Raw genomic sequence first — 14,745 nt, forward strand, 5'->3', positions numbered from 1 at the left:
CCAGCTGTCAGCGTCTCCACGCACAGTACTCTTCCGATGGAAGTTGGTCGTTGACCACATTGACCACGCCGCACCGAGAGCACCACGACGGCGGACGACGGCGAGGCCTAGGAAGGGGACGACACGGAGCCGGGGAAGACGCGGCAGTCGAAGCCCGCGCGGAGAGGAGTACGAGGGTTCACTGGTTCGGCTGCGGTGTGAGGCTGCCGTCGCCACAGGGCCTGGCCAGCGGTGGGAATAGTAGGGGGCGGTGAGGCCTCCGCGGCAGCACAGCCAGCCACGGGAGGCAGGAGCATGCGGCACGACCGGTGCTGCTTTGGGCGGCCGGAGCAAGAAGACCAGAGGTTGAAGAAGCACTACGGCCGTTGGATAGACATCGTACGGTCACTGGAGCTAGAATCGTTCATATTGACTAAGTTGACAAAGCCTTTCATCCCCGTCAACTTAGTAGTCCCACAAGTCAGCCTCCCACCAAGGTGGGTCCCAGCTAGCCGGGGGAGTATTCATTCTTTTGTGCGTAATAAGGAGGCACTTCCGGTGGGTCCGAGCTGACAGCGGGGGGAACATATTTTTCGCGAAATACGATGGCCCGTCCAGTGGGTCCCAGCAGTCAGCGGGAAACGATTTTTTTCGCAAAATACTGGTGGCCCGTCCGATGGGTCCCCACTGTCAGGTGGAGGAATAATTATTTTCCGCGTAATAAGGAGGCACTTCCTTGCGGCTGCCGTGGACCCACCTGTCAGCCTCTCCACGTACAGTACTCTTCCGATGGAAGTCGGTCGTTGACCACATTAACCACGCCGCGCCGAGAGCACCACGGCGGTGGACGACGGCGAGGCATAGGAAGGGGACGACGCGGAGCTGGGGAAGACGCATCAGTGGATGCCCACGCGGAGAGGAGTACGAGCGTTCACCGGTTTGGCTGCGGTGTGAGGCTACCGTCGCCGCAGAATAACAGGGGGTGTGGGTGAGTAGAGGGATGCCCTGGCCAGCGGTGGGAGTAGTAGGGGGCTCTGAGGCCTGCACGGCAGCACAGCCGGCCACGGGAGGCGGGAGTAGGCGGTCCCGCCGGCGCTGCTTTGGTGGCTGGAGCAAGAAGATCAGAGAATGAAGAAACACGATAGCCGTTGGATTGACATCCAACGGCTACGTCTGCTAGAATCGTTTGTTGACGTATATAATAACTAAAAAAATCTTGCATACGCGTCAACTAAACAGGCCCACAAGTCAGACCACTCCCTCTTTTTTTATAATTTATATATAGCTCATGTCAACTTCTTATGCAATTTATTGCAGTCGTTTTTTTGGTTGGCTAGGGCCAATTTCGCATATTTCTGTGGGTTCCAAACTATTTTTAATACCGAAATGTCCAGCCAGATTTAAAGTACTTTGAAGATATATTTAAATTAGGTTAATGCCCAGTGAAATAGGAATCTGAAAATGTGATAAAATTCAGAAATTATAAAGTAATTGCCAATTTGTCATCTGTTTTTATATTTACAACCCATTTCATATTACTTTCAAGATTTGCAGGCGTCTTGAAAGAGTTGCAGTCCATCAGGGCGTAGAAAAATAAGTAGGCCTGGATTGGGTATTCTTCAGAAAAAATAAACTGGGCTCATTTTCACAAAGAAAAAAATAGCTGGGCTGGTCACATGGTGAACATAAAATATAAGCCTGGGCTAGAAGGGCCACAACCCAGTTCAAACCCTGCTCCGTCTCAACAATACCAAACAAAAAAATACTGCTCGAGTAGCTACGTCCCAGGTGTCAGCCGATCTTGTGTTGTTCTCTTGTCTATTGACTATATACGCTCACAATGTCGTGGGTCCCAGATGTCAGGAAAACACTAGGAGGAAGCATTTTATTTTTCCATACGCTGGCGTGGTGGGCCCCTACTGTCATCCTCTCCACGTACTTCTGCCGATTCCTGTTGTTTGTTGACCATGTTGACAACGCGAGAGGGCGGCGCCGCGGCGAGCGCACCAAAGCGCGCGGAGGACGTCGGCGTTAACGATTTAGGAGACGGTGGGGCGGCGATGCGTGTGCTGAGGCGCAGCCAGCCGTGGAAGGCGGAAGCAGGCGGCCCCGCCGGCGCTGGTTTGGTTTTGGCAGCTGGAGGAAGACAGGACTGAAGAAACACGACAGACTGTAAAAGCAGCAGGAGTACTTAACAACCTTAACTGAAACCAGCAGGGGCACTTAACAACCAAAGCTGAAAGCAGTATGAGTACTTATACAGGTTTAACCATACAAAGCACGCCTCGAACAGTGCTACTTTGCCTATTGTTAACCAAGGGTGAGGCCGCCAAGCCCCAGGACAAGGCCCAGGCGCCACCCCGCGCATCCACAACCTTCTGAAAGTGGCTTCATCTCGCAACGTGGTCAATAAACAGGATATTCGCTCTAGAGCCATGGAAAAGCATGAACATAATCTTCTGTCCTATTCTCCAAGATGAACGGGCCTTCATTATTTGAGACCACCCATGAATAAGTATCTTTTCACCTCCAAGGGGAATTGAGTAGGTCGACATAAACATCATGTTGTGACCAAGCGCAAGTCTGACCCGACCATGGTCAGGCATCTGTATAGGAACAATAGAAATTGGCAGTTCCTGTTTCAAGAAGATCACATCTGTAAAACTGTGTATAAGCAATAGTTTATGAACAACATATATAACAGAAAACAGCTCGTACCATAAGTTTCTCGACACAGTTGGACCTGTTCAACGAGTGCAACAGTGGCACACATATCCCACGTGGCCTTCCACCATTGAAACGCCCCACAAGGACCTCAAGACGATCAATAAAGTGTAGGAACTTGTGGATGTCGATCCAGTCAACTTCAGTGCCATTAGTAACAGCCGAGTTATTACAGAGTAACAAACGAGCAGACTGCTTAACTCTGAAAAAACCTACACATGCCACCAATTATAAGAAAATATTAGTTAGAAGTAGCATCTTCGTGAGAGATTCGTTGCTACTTCTAAAGTTAAATTGTGATTGGTTAGACATAATAGGTGGATTAAGAAGTAATCGAGGCAACAAGCATGAACCAGATACAAAACTAACATGGATGAACAATTGGAACGACGTGGGGGTGGAAGATCGCAGTGAAGATGAAACCAGGTTCTGCTATTTCCATCAACATTCGTGCGCCAACTTTCAGTCCGTAACACTTGAGAAATTTTATCCAAGTTCGGCCATAAAAAAGCAGCGATCTTCTTGGTTCATGAACCCAACTCGGAACTTATATCCATGGCTTGTCTTCACTGTGACCATTAAACTAGTGTATTCAGTTATGGCAAGGCCGAGCATCTCAAGTACATGTGTTCTGGTAAAGCAAATAATACACTGCAAGAAAAATAATATGAGAACACAGCATGTTCAAAAAACCCCCACCCTCCCGGATAGAAAAGAGGATTCTAGGAACATACTGTGCGCGTTTCAAAATGCTATGTTAGGATGAGAAGGAACAAGTGTGGCGTCTCGCCGAGGGCGCAGAAACCTATAGGGTACTCGCACTTTGGGCACTGCAAATGAAACACACTAGATTCAGTAGGAAGAAAAATGCATCAACGGCGGCGGCTGCCATCCTAGGATTACCTGCGACCAAGGGACTTGGGTTTATCGGGGATGGATGAAGAATTCGTACTTGGTTCTCCAAGAGAAAACCCTATGCAATCACCGAGAGGGGGTTTTCTCTGAACAAGCAGACGAGGGAGAAGGGGATTCAGGCCCAGTGAAATATTGCCGCTTCGTCCGTCCAGCTTACTGCTAAAGATGGAAGGGGGGTTGTGATTTAACGGCTCATTGGGCATTACTGCGGTGCTACGACCGGGCTGTGTCTACCGTGAAGTTGTGCACTCTAATTTGTGCATATGGCACGTGGACCCCGTTGCCGGTTGCCCCACATATCAGCGAAAGGAAGTAGAAAGACAGGAGTAACTAGTTACACATAAATATATTTTTGACAGAGAGATACTCCCTCTGTAAAGAAATATACAAATATTTTATATCACAGGCTCACCTTGTCGAGAAATATACTCCCTCTGCAACGCACGGGCATTATGGGGGTTCAGCTTTTTTTTATGGGGGTTCAGCTAAGAATATAATACGTACTCAGATAGGCTCATGGTTCTGGACTTTGGGCCGCAGGCCGACCCTGCATGTTTGGGGGCCCATGTGTTCTACCTCAGCGCTTTTCATATTGCAAGCGATCGGTACGGCGCTGGTTTTAGATGCCGTCGCAAGGCGAATGTACAAAATTGAATAAAGCACGGCAGCTGTTGGAATGAAATCGAATGACAGTTCCTAACCAGCAATCAGTGTTGCAATTCTATCAATGATATACCATGTGATAAATAATACTGTCGTACTACTTATACACACAGGACACTTGTTTCACCATGCCAGATTATTACATCAAAATCTCTCAGAGGATAGATCAGTTCGGCAGTTGCGTGCTGCTAATTTCAAAGTTGATTTGGACCAGCTCTCCTTGCCGAGAAAGTTCGATTTTGACATCATCCTCTACCGCAAGATATGATTTAGATTTGAACCTTGACCATCCTTTAGCATCAATCATCATGCGACCATCCTTTGTACTTACGGTATATTGAGCAGGTTCATTCACACCAAGGCTGCGCATGGTAAGAGAAACTTGGTCGCGGTTGCCCGGATTGTTGAACGACTCCCTCGTTGCTCTAGGAATTCTCTGTTTGCAAACAAGAAGACATACCCAAACAGTTAGATCAACATAATGAATCATGTGAAACAACATGGAAAGAAAAAAGAACGAAGCACTTGGGCGGCCAATGCTTACTAAGAAGGTGGACATGTCGGTTTTTGTAAGGACTTTGGTATATGAAGTGCGAACTGCAACCCAGTCTGTTGCCGGTGCAACTGCATGGGCCGGAGCAGATGCAAGTGCAAGTGTTGGTGCAGGTGCTAAAGCTGCTGCTGCTGCCAGAGATGGTGCTCCTTGTAGAGCTGGTGCCGGTGTAGGAGCAGGTGCCGGTGTCGATGCCCGATCCTCCGGTAGATCAGACTGATCCGCTGACGCGGTCGGTGCCCAATCCTCAGCTGGATCAGACTGAGCTGGTGTCGCTGTCAGTGCTAGAGCAACTGCCGGTGCTCGATCTGTGCGAGACAGCGGCGATCATGTCTGGTCTGCTATGATCAGCTTTCTAACTTGACTAGGATCCGTGACCGTGATCCGGTTTTTTTCTTCATTTCTTTTAAACGCAAGAAGGACTAATTGTGGCATTTTTGTTAAACCAAACTGCAGTTCATCATAGGGATTCAGCTTGTACTCAGACAATAGACTGATCCAATTTTTTCCAGTAATATAAGTGATGGACAGTGCCTTTGTTACTGACACGACATAAGAAGTGAAACCTGCAAAAATAGCCATCGTAGAGCAAACCAAACGGTTTATTCTGTGATGAATGTCACATGGCAAAACCTGCATCGTAAAATTGCAGGAAAAGAAATAAAACATGACATTAAATCAATAAGATTTAGATAGTAAATCAATAAGATTTAGTTGATGTGACACGAGTGAATCCTTACTAGGAAATCACTATGTTGAAGTACTAAACAGATGATTGATCGTCCAACTACGCGTGGCATGCAGGGCCCCTGCCTACTCCCACAAGCAGGTGTTGGGGAACGTAGTAATTTCAAAAAATTTCCTACGCACACGCAAGATCATGGTGATGCATAGCAACGAGAGGGGAGAGTGTTGTCTACGTACCCTCGCAGACTGAAGCGGAAGCGTTGACGCAACATAGAGGAAGTAGTCGTACGTCTTCCCGGTCCAACCGATCCAAGCACCGTTACTCCGGCACCTCCGAGTTCTTGACACACGTACAGCTCGATGACGCACCCCGGGCTCCGATCCAGCAAAGCTTCGGGGAGGAGTTTCGTCAGCACGATGGCGTGGTGACGATCTTGATGTTTAACCGTCGCAGGGCTTCGCCTAAGCACCACTACAATATGATCGAGGTGTAATATCGTGGAGGGGGGCACCGCACATGGCTAAGGAACGATCACGAAGATCAACTTGTGTGTTCTAGGGTGCCCCCTGCCCCCGTATATAAAGGAGCAAGGGGGAGGCCGGCCGGCCCTTGGGGCGCGCCAAGGAGAGGGGGGAGTCCTTCTCCTAGTGGGAGTAGGACTCCCCTTTCCTAGTCCAACTAGGAATAGAGAGGGGGAAGGAAAGAGAGGGAGAGGGAGAGGGAAAGGGGGGCCGCGCCCCCCCTCCTAGTCCTATTCGGACTCCCCATGAGGGGGGGCGCGCCACCTCCTGGGCTTCTGCCCTCTCTCTCCCCTCAGGCCCAATAAGGCCCATCACTTCCCCGGGGGGTTCCGGTAACCCCTCCCGCACTCCAGTTTTATCCGAAATCACCCAGAACAATTCCGGTGTCCGAATATAGTCGTCCAATATATCGATCTTTATGTCTCGACCATTTCAAGACTCCTCGTCATGTCCATGATCACATCCGGGACTCCGAACAACCTTCGGTACATCAAAATACATAAACTCATAATAACTGTCATCGTAACGTTAAGCGTGCGGACCCTACGGTTCGAGAACAATGTAGACATGACCGAGATACGTCTCTGGTCAATAACCAATAGCGGGACCTGGATGCCCATATTGGCTCCTACATATTCTACAAAGATCTTTATCGGTCAGACCGCATAACAACATACGTTGTTCCCTTTGTCATCGGTATGTTACTTGCCCGAGATTCGATCGTCGGTATCCAATACCTAGTTCAATCTCGTCATTGGCAAGTCTCTTTACTCGTTCCGTAATACATCATCTCACAACTAACACATTAGTTGTAATGCTTGCAAGGCTTATGTGATGTGCATTACCGAGAGGGCCCAGAGATACCTCTCCGACGATCGGAGTGACAAATCCTAATCTCAAAATACGTCAACCCAACATGTACCTTTGGAGACACCTGTAGAGCACCTTTATAATCACCCAGTTACGTTGTGACGTTTGGTAGCACACAAAGTGTTCCTCCGGCACACGGGAGTTACATAATCTCATATCATAGGAACATGTATAAGTCATGAAGAAAGCAATAGCAACATACTAAACGATCGAGTGCTAAGCTAATGGAATGGGTCATGTCAATCAGATCATTCAACTAATGATGTGATCTCGTTTAATCAAATAACAACTCTTTGTCCATGGTTAGGAAATATAACCATCTTTGATTAACGAGCTAGTCAAGTAGAGGCATACTAGTGACACTCTGTTTGTCTATGTATTCACACATGTATTATGTTTCCGGTTAATACAATTCTAGCATGAATAATAAACTTTTATCATGATATAAGGAAATAAATAATAACTTTATTATTGCCTCTAGGGCATATTTCCTTCAGTCTCCCACTTGCACTAGAGTCAATAATCTAGTTCACATCGCTATGTGATTAACACCAATAGTTCACATCTTTATGTGATTGGTTCACATCTCCATGTGACTAACACCCAAAGGGTTTACTAGATTCAATAATCTAGTTCACATCACTATGTGATTAATGTTGGAAATATGCCCTAGAGGCAATAATAAAAGCATTATTATTATATTTCCTTGTTCATGATAATTGTCTTTATTCATGCTATAATTGTGTTATCCGGAAATCGTAATACATGTGTGAATAATAGACACCAACATGTCCCTAGTAAGCCTCTAGTTGACTAGCTCGTTGATCAACAGATAGTCATGGTTTCCTGACTATGGACATTGGATGTCATTGATAACGAGATCACATCATTAGGAGAATGATGTGATGGACAAGACCCAATCCTAAACATAGCATAAGATCGTATAGTTCGTTTGCTAGAGTTTTCCAATGTCAAGTATCCTTTCCTTAGACCATGAGATCGTGTAACTCCCGGATACCGTAGGAGTGCTTTGGGTATACCAAACGTCACAATGTAACTGGGTGACTATAAAGGTATACTACGGGTATCTCTGAAAGTGTCTGTTGGGTTGACATGGATCAAGACTGGGATTTGTCACTCCGTATGACGGAGAGGTATCACTGGGCCCACTCTGTAATGCATCATCATAATGAGCTCAAAGTGACCAAGTGTCTGGTCACGGGATCATGCATTATGGTACGAGTAAAGTGACTTGCCGGTAATGAGATTGAACGAGGTATTGGGATACCGACGATCGAATCTCGGGCAAGTAACATACCGATTGACAAAGGGAATTATATACGGGGTTGCTTGAATCCTCGACATCGTGGTTCATTCGATGAGATAATCGAGGAACATGTGGGAGCCAACATGGGTATCCAGATCCCTCTGTTGGTTATTGACCGGAGATTCGTCTCGGTCATGTCTACATGTCTCCGGAACCCGTAGGGTCTACACACTTAAGGTTCGGTGACGCTAGGGTTGTTGGGATATGTATATGCAGTAACCCGAATGTTGTTCAAAGTCCTGGATGAGATCCCGGACGTCACGAGGAGTTCCGGAATGGTCCGGAGGTAAAGAATTATATATAGGAAGTACTATTTCGGGCATCGGGACAAGTTTCGGGGTCACCGGTATTGTACCGAGACCACCGGAAGGGTCCCGGGGGTCCACCGGGTGGGGCCACCTGTCCCGGGGGGCCACATGGGCTGTAGGGGGTGCGCCTTGGCCTACATGGGCCAAGGGCAGCAGCCCCTAGAGGCCCATGCGCCTAGGGTTTCAAGGAGGGAAGAGTCCTAGGAGGGGAAGGCACCTCCTAGGTGCCTTGGGGAGGAGGGATTCCTCCCCTTGGCCGCACCCCCCTAGGAGATTAGATCTCCTAGGGCCGGCGCCCCCCCCCTTGGCCCTCCTATATATAGTGGGGATATGGAGGACTTCTTACCCTTGCCTTTGGTGCCTCCCTCTCCCTCTCCAACACCTCCTCCTCCTCCATAGCGCTTGGCGAAGCCCTGTCGGAGTACTGCAGCTCCATCACCACCACGCCGTCGTGCTGCTGCTGGAGCCATCTTCCTCAACCTCTCCTTCCCCCTTGCTGGATCAAGAAGAAGGAGACGTTACGCTGACCGTACGTGTGTTGAACGCGGAGGTGCCGTCCGTTCGGCGCTAGGTCTACGGTGATTTGGATCACGTCGTGTATGACTTCCTCATCCCCATTCTTTGAACGCTTCCGCGCGTGATCTACAAAGGTATGTAGATGCAATCCAATCACTCGTTGCTAGATGAACTCATAGATGGATCTTGGTGAAACCGTAGGAAAATTTTTGTTTTCTGCAACGTTCCCCAACAATTAACACCCAAAGAGTGATCATGTTTTGCTTGTGAAAGAAATTTAGTCAACGGGCCTGCCAAATTCAGATCCGTATGTATTTTGCAAAATTCTATGTCTACAATGCTCTGCACGGAGCTACTCTAGCTAATTGCTCCCACTTTCAATATGTATCTAGATTGAGACTTAGAATCATCTGGATCAGTGTCAAAAACTTGCATCAACGTAACCCTTTACGACGAACCTTTTTGTCACGTCCATAATCGAGAAACATATCCTTATTTCACTAAGGATAATTCTGACCGCTGTCCAGTGATCTACTCCTAGATCACTATTGTACTCCCTTGCCAAATCAGTGCAGGGTATACAATAGATCTGGTACACAGCATGACATACTTTATAGAACCTATGGCCAAGGCATAGGGAATGACTTTCATTCTCTTTCTATCTTCTGCCGTGGTCGGGCTTTGAGTCTTACTCAACTTCACACCTTGTAATACAGGCAAGAACTCTTTCTTTGACTGCTCCATTTTGAACTACTTCAAAATCTTGTCAAGGTATGTACTCATTGAAAAAAACTTATCAAGCGTCTTGATCTATCTCTATAGATCTTGAAGCTCAATATGTAAGCAGCTTCACCGAAGTCTTTCTTTGAAAAACTCCTTTCAAACACTCCTTTATGCTTTACAGAATAATTCTACATTATTTCCGATCAACAATATGTCATTCACATATACTTATCAGAAATGCTGTAGTGCTCCCACTCACTTTCTTGTAAATACAGGCTTCACCGCAAGTCTGTATAAAACTATATGCTTTGATCAACTTATCAAAGCGTATATTCCAACTCCGAGATGCTTGCACCAGTCCATAAATGGATCACTGGAGCTTGCATATTTTGTTAGCACCTTTAGGATTGACAAAACCATCTTGTTGCATCACATACAACTCTTCTTTAATAAATCCATTAAGGAATGCGGTTTTGTTTATCCATTTGCCAGATTTCATAAAATGCGGCAATTGCTAACATGATTCGGACAGACTTAAGCATAGATACGAGTGAGAAACTCTCATCGTATTCAACACCTTGAACTTGTCAAAAACCTTTTGCGACAATTCTAGCTTTGTAGATAGTAACACTACTATTAGCGTCCGTCTTCCTCTTGAAGATCCATTTAATCTCAATGACTCGCCGATCATTGGGCAAGTCAATCAAAGTCCATACTTTGTTCTCATACATGGATCTTATCTCAGATTTCATGGCCTCAAGCCATTTCACGGAATCTGGGCTCATCATCGCTTCCTCATAGTTCGCAAGTTCGTCATGGTCTAGTAACATGACTTCTAGAACAGGATTACCGTACCACTCTGGTGCGGATCTCACTCTGGTTTACCTACGAGATTCGGTAGTAACTTGATATGAAGTTACATGATCATCATCATTAGCTTCCTCACTAATTGGTGTAGTAGTCACAAGAACAGATTTCTGTGATGAACTACTTTCCAATAAGGGAGAAGGTACAATTACCTTATCAAGTTTTCTACTTTCCTCCCACTCACTTCTTTCGAGAGAAACTCCTTCTCTAGAAAAACTCCGAATTTAGCAACAAAAGTCTTGCCTTCGGATTTGTGATAGAAGGTGTACCCAAAAGTCTCCTTTGGATATCCTATGAAGACATATTTCTCCGATTTGGGTTTGAGCTTATTAGGATGAAACTTTTTCATATAAGTATCACAACCCCAAACTTTAAGAAACGACAACTTTGGTTTCTTGCCAAACCACAGTTCAGATTGTGTTGTCTCAATGGACTTAGATGGTGCCCCTTTTTAATGTGAATGCAGCTGTCTCTAATGCATGATCCCAAAACGATATTGGTAAATCGGTAAGAAACATCATAGATTGCACTATATCCAATAAAGTACGGTTATGACGATCGGACACACCATTATGCTGTGGTGTTCTAGGTGGCATGAGTTTGTGAAACTATTCAACAATGTTTTAATTGAAGACCAAACTCGTAACTCAAATATTTGTCTCCGCGATCAGATCGTAGAAACCTTATTTTCTTGTCACGATGATTTTCCACTTCACCCTGAATTTATTTGAACTTTTCAAATGTTTCAGACTTATGTTTCATCAAGTAGATATACTCATATCTGCTCAAATCATCTGTGAAGGTCAGAAAATAACGATACCCGCCGCGAGCCTCAACACTCATTGGACTGCATACATCAGTATGTATTATTTCCAATCAAGTTTGTTGCTCGCTCCATTGTTCCGGAGAACGGAGTCTTAGTCATCTTGCCCATGAGGCATGGTTCGCAAGTACCAAGTGATTCATAATCAAGTGGTTCCAAAAGTCCATCAGTATGGAGTTTCTTCATGCGCTTTACACCGATATGACCTAAACGGCAGTGCCACAAATAAGTTGCACTATCATTATCAACTCTGCATCTTTTGGCTTCAACATTATGAATATGTGTATCACTACTATCGAGATCCAACGAACTATTTTCATTGGGTGTATGACCATCGAAGGTTTTATTCATGTAAACAGAACAACAATTATTCTCTGACTTTAATGAATAACCGTATTGCAATAAACATGATCAAATCACATTCATGCTCAACGCAAACACCAAATAACACTTATTTAGTTTCAACACTAATCCCGAAAGTATAGGGAGTGTGCGATGATGATCATATCAATCTTGGAACTACTTCCAATACACATCGTTACTTCACCCTTAACTATTTTCTGTTCATTCTGCAACTCCCGTTTTGAGTTACTACTCTTAGCAACTGAACCAGTATCAAATACCGAGGGGTTGCTATGAACACTAGTAAAATACACATCAATAATCTGTATATCAAATATACCTTTGTTCACTTTGCCATCCTTCTTATCCGCCAATCACTTGGGGTAGTTCCGCTTCCAGTGACCAGTCCCTTTGCAGTAGAAGCACTTAGTCTCAGGCTTAGGACCAAACTTGGGCTTCTTCACTTGAGCAGCAACTTGCTTGCTGTTCTTCTTGAAGTTCTCCTTCTTCCTTTTGCCCTTTTCTTGAAACTAGTGGTCTTATCTACCATCAACACTTGATGTTTTTCTTGATTTCTACCTTCGTCGATTTTAACATCACGAAGAGCTTGGGAATCGTTTCTGTTATCCCTTGCATATTATAGTTCATCACGAAGTTCTACTAACTTGGTGATGGTGACTAGAGAATTCTGTCAATCACTATCTTATCTGGAAGATTAACTCCCACTTGATTCAAGCGATTGTAGTACCCAGACAATCTGAGCACATGCTCACTAGTTGAGCGATTCTCCTCCATCTTTTTAGCTATAGAACTTGTTGGAGACTTCATATCTCACAACTCGGGTATTTGCTTGAAATATTAACTTCAACTCCTGGAACATCTCATATGGTCCTTGACGTTCAAAACATCTTTGAAGTCCCGATTCTAAGCCGTTAAGCATGGTGCACTAAACTATCAAGTAGTCATCCTATTGAGCTTAGCCAAACGTTCATAACGTCTGCATCTGCTCCTGCAATAGGTCTGTCACCTAGCGGTGCATCAAGGACATAATTCTTCTGTGCAGCAATGAGGATAAACCTCAGATCATGGATCCAATCCGCATCATTGCTACTAATATCTTTTAACACAATTTTCTCTAGGAACATATCAAAATAAACACAAGGAAGCAACAACGCGAGCTATTGATCTACAACATAATTTGCAAAATACTACCAGGACTAAGTTCATGATAAATTTAAGTTCAATTAATCATATTACTTAAGAACTCCCACTTAGATAGACATCCCTCTAATCCTCTAAGTGATCACGTGATCCAAATCAACTAAACCATGTCCGATCATCACGTGAGATGGAGCAGTTTCATTGGTGAACATCACTATGTTGATCATATCTACTATATGATTCATGCTCGACCTTTCGGTCTCCGTGTTCCGAGGCCATATCTGTATATGCTTGGCTCGTCAAGTATAACCTGAGTATTCCGCGTGTGCAACTGTTTTGCACCCGTTGTATTTGAACGTAGAGCCTATCACACCCGATCATCACGTGGTGTCTCAGCACGAAGAACTTTCGCAATGGTGCATACTCAGGGAGAACACTTCTTGATAATTAGTGAGAGATCATCTTAAAATGCTACCGTCAAACTAAGCAAAATAAGATGTATAAAAGATAAACATCATATGCAATCAAAATATGTGACATGATATGGTCATCATCATCTTGCGCCTTTGATTTCCATCTCCAAAGTACTGTCATGATCTCTATCGTCACCGGCATGACACCATGATCTCCATCATCTTGATCTATATCAATGTGTCGTCACGTGGTCGTCTCGCCAACAATTGCTCTTGCAACTATTGCTATCGCATAGCGATAAAGTAAAGCAATTATTGGACGCTTGCATCTTATGCAATAGAGAGACAACCATAAGGATTTTGCCAGTTGTCGATAACTTCAACAAAACATGATTATCTCATACAACAACTTATATCTCATCACGTCTTGACCATATCACATCACAACATGCCCTGCAAAAACAAGTTAGATGTCCTCTACTTTGTTGTTTCAAGTTTTACGTGGCTGCTACGGGCTTAAGCAAGAACCAATCTTACCTACGCATCAAAACCACAACGATAGTTTGTCAAGTTGATGCCGTTTTAACCTTCGCAAGGACCGGGCGTAGCCACACTCGGTTCAACTAAAGTTGGAGAAACTGACACCCGCCAGCCACCTGTGTGCAAAGCACGGCGGTAGAACCAGTCTCGCGTAAGCGTACGCATAATGTCGGTCCGGGCCGCTTCATCCAACAATACCGCCGAACCAAAGTATGACATTCTGGTAGGAAGTATGACTTATATCGCCCACAACTCACTTGTGTTCTACTCGTGCATATAACATCAAACCATAAAACCTAGGCTCGGATGCCACTGTTGGGGAACGTAGTAATTTCAAAAAATTTCCTACGCACATGCAAGATCATGGTGATGCATAGCAACGAGAGGGGAGAGTGTTGTCTACGTACCCTCGTAGACTGAAGCGGAAGCGTTGATGCAACATAGAGGAAGTAGTCGTACGTCTTCCCGGTCCAACTGATCCAAGCACCATTACTCCGGCACCTCCGAGTTCTTGACACACGTACAGCTCGATGACGCACCCCAGGCTCTGATCCAGCAAAGCTTCGGGGAGGAGTTTCGTCAGCACGACGGCGTGGTGACGATCTTGATGTTTAAGCATTGCAGGGCTTCGCCTAAGCACCACTACAATATGATCGAGGTGTAATATCGTGGAGGGGGGCACCGCACACGGCTAAGGAACGATCACGAAGATCAACTTGTGTGTTCTAGGGTGCCCCCTGCCCCCGTATATAAAGGAGCAAGGGGGAGGCCGGCCGGCCCTTGGGTCGCGCCAAGGAGAGGGGGGAGTCCTT

The sequence above is a fragment of the Triticum urartu genome, chromosome 3A (genome assembly GCF_056163025.1).
Source record: "Triticum urartu cultivar PI428250 chromosome 3A, HENAU_Tu73, whole genome shotgun sequence".
Lineage (NCBI taxonomy): Eukaryota > Viridiplantae > Streptophyta > Magnoliopsida > Poales > Poaceae > Triticum > Triticum urartu.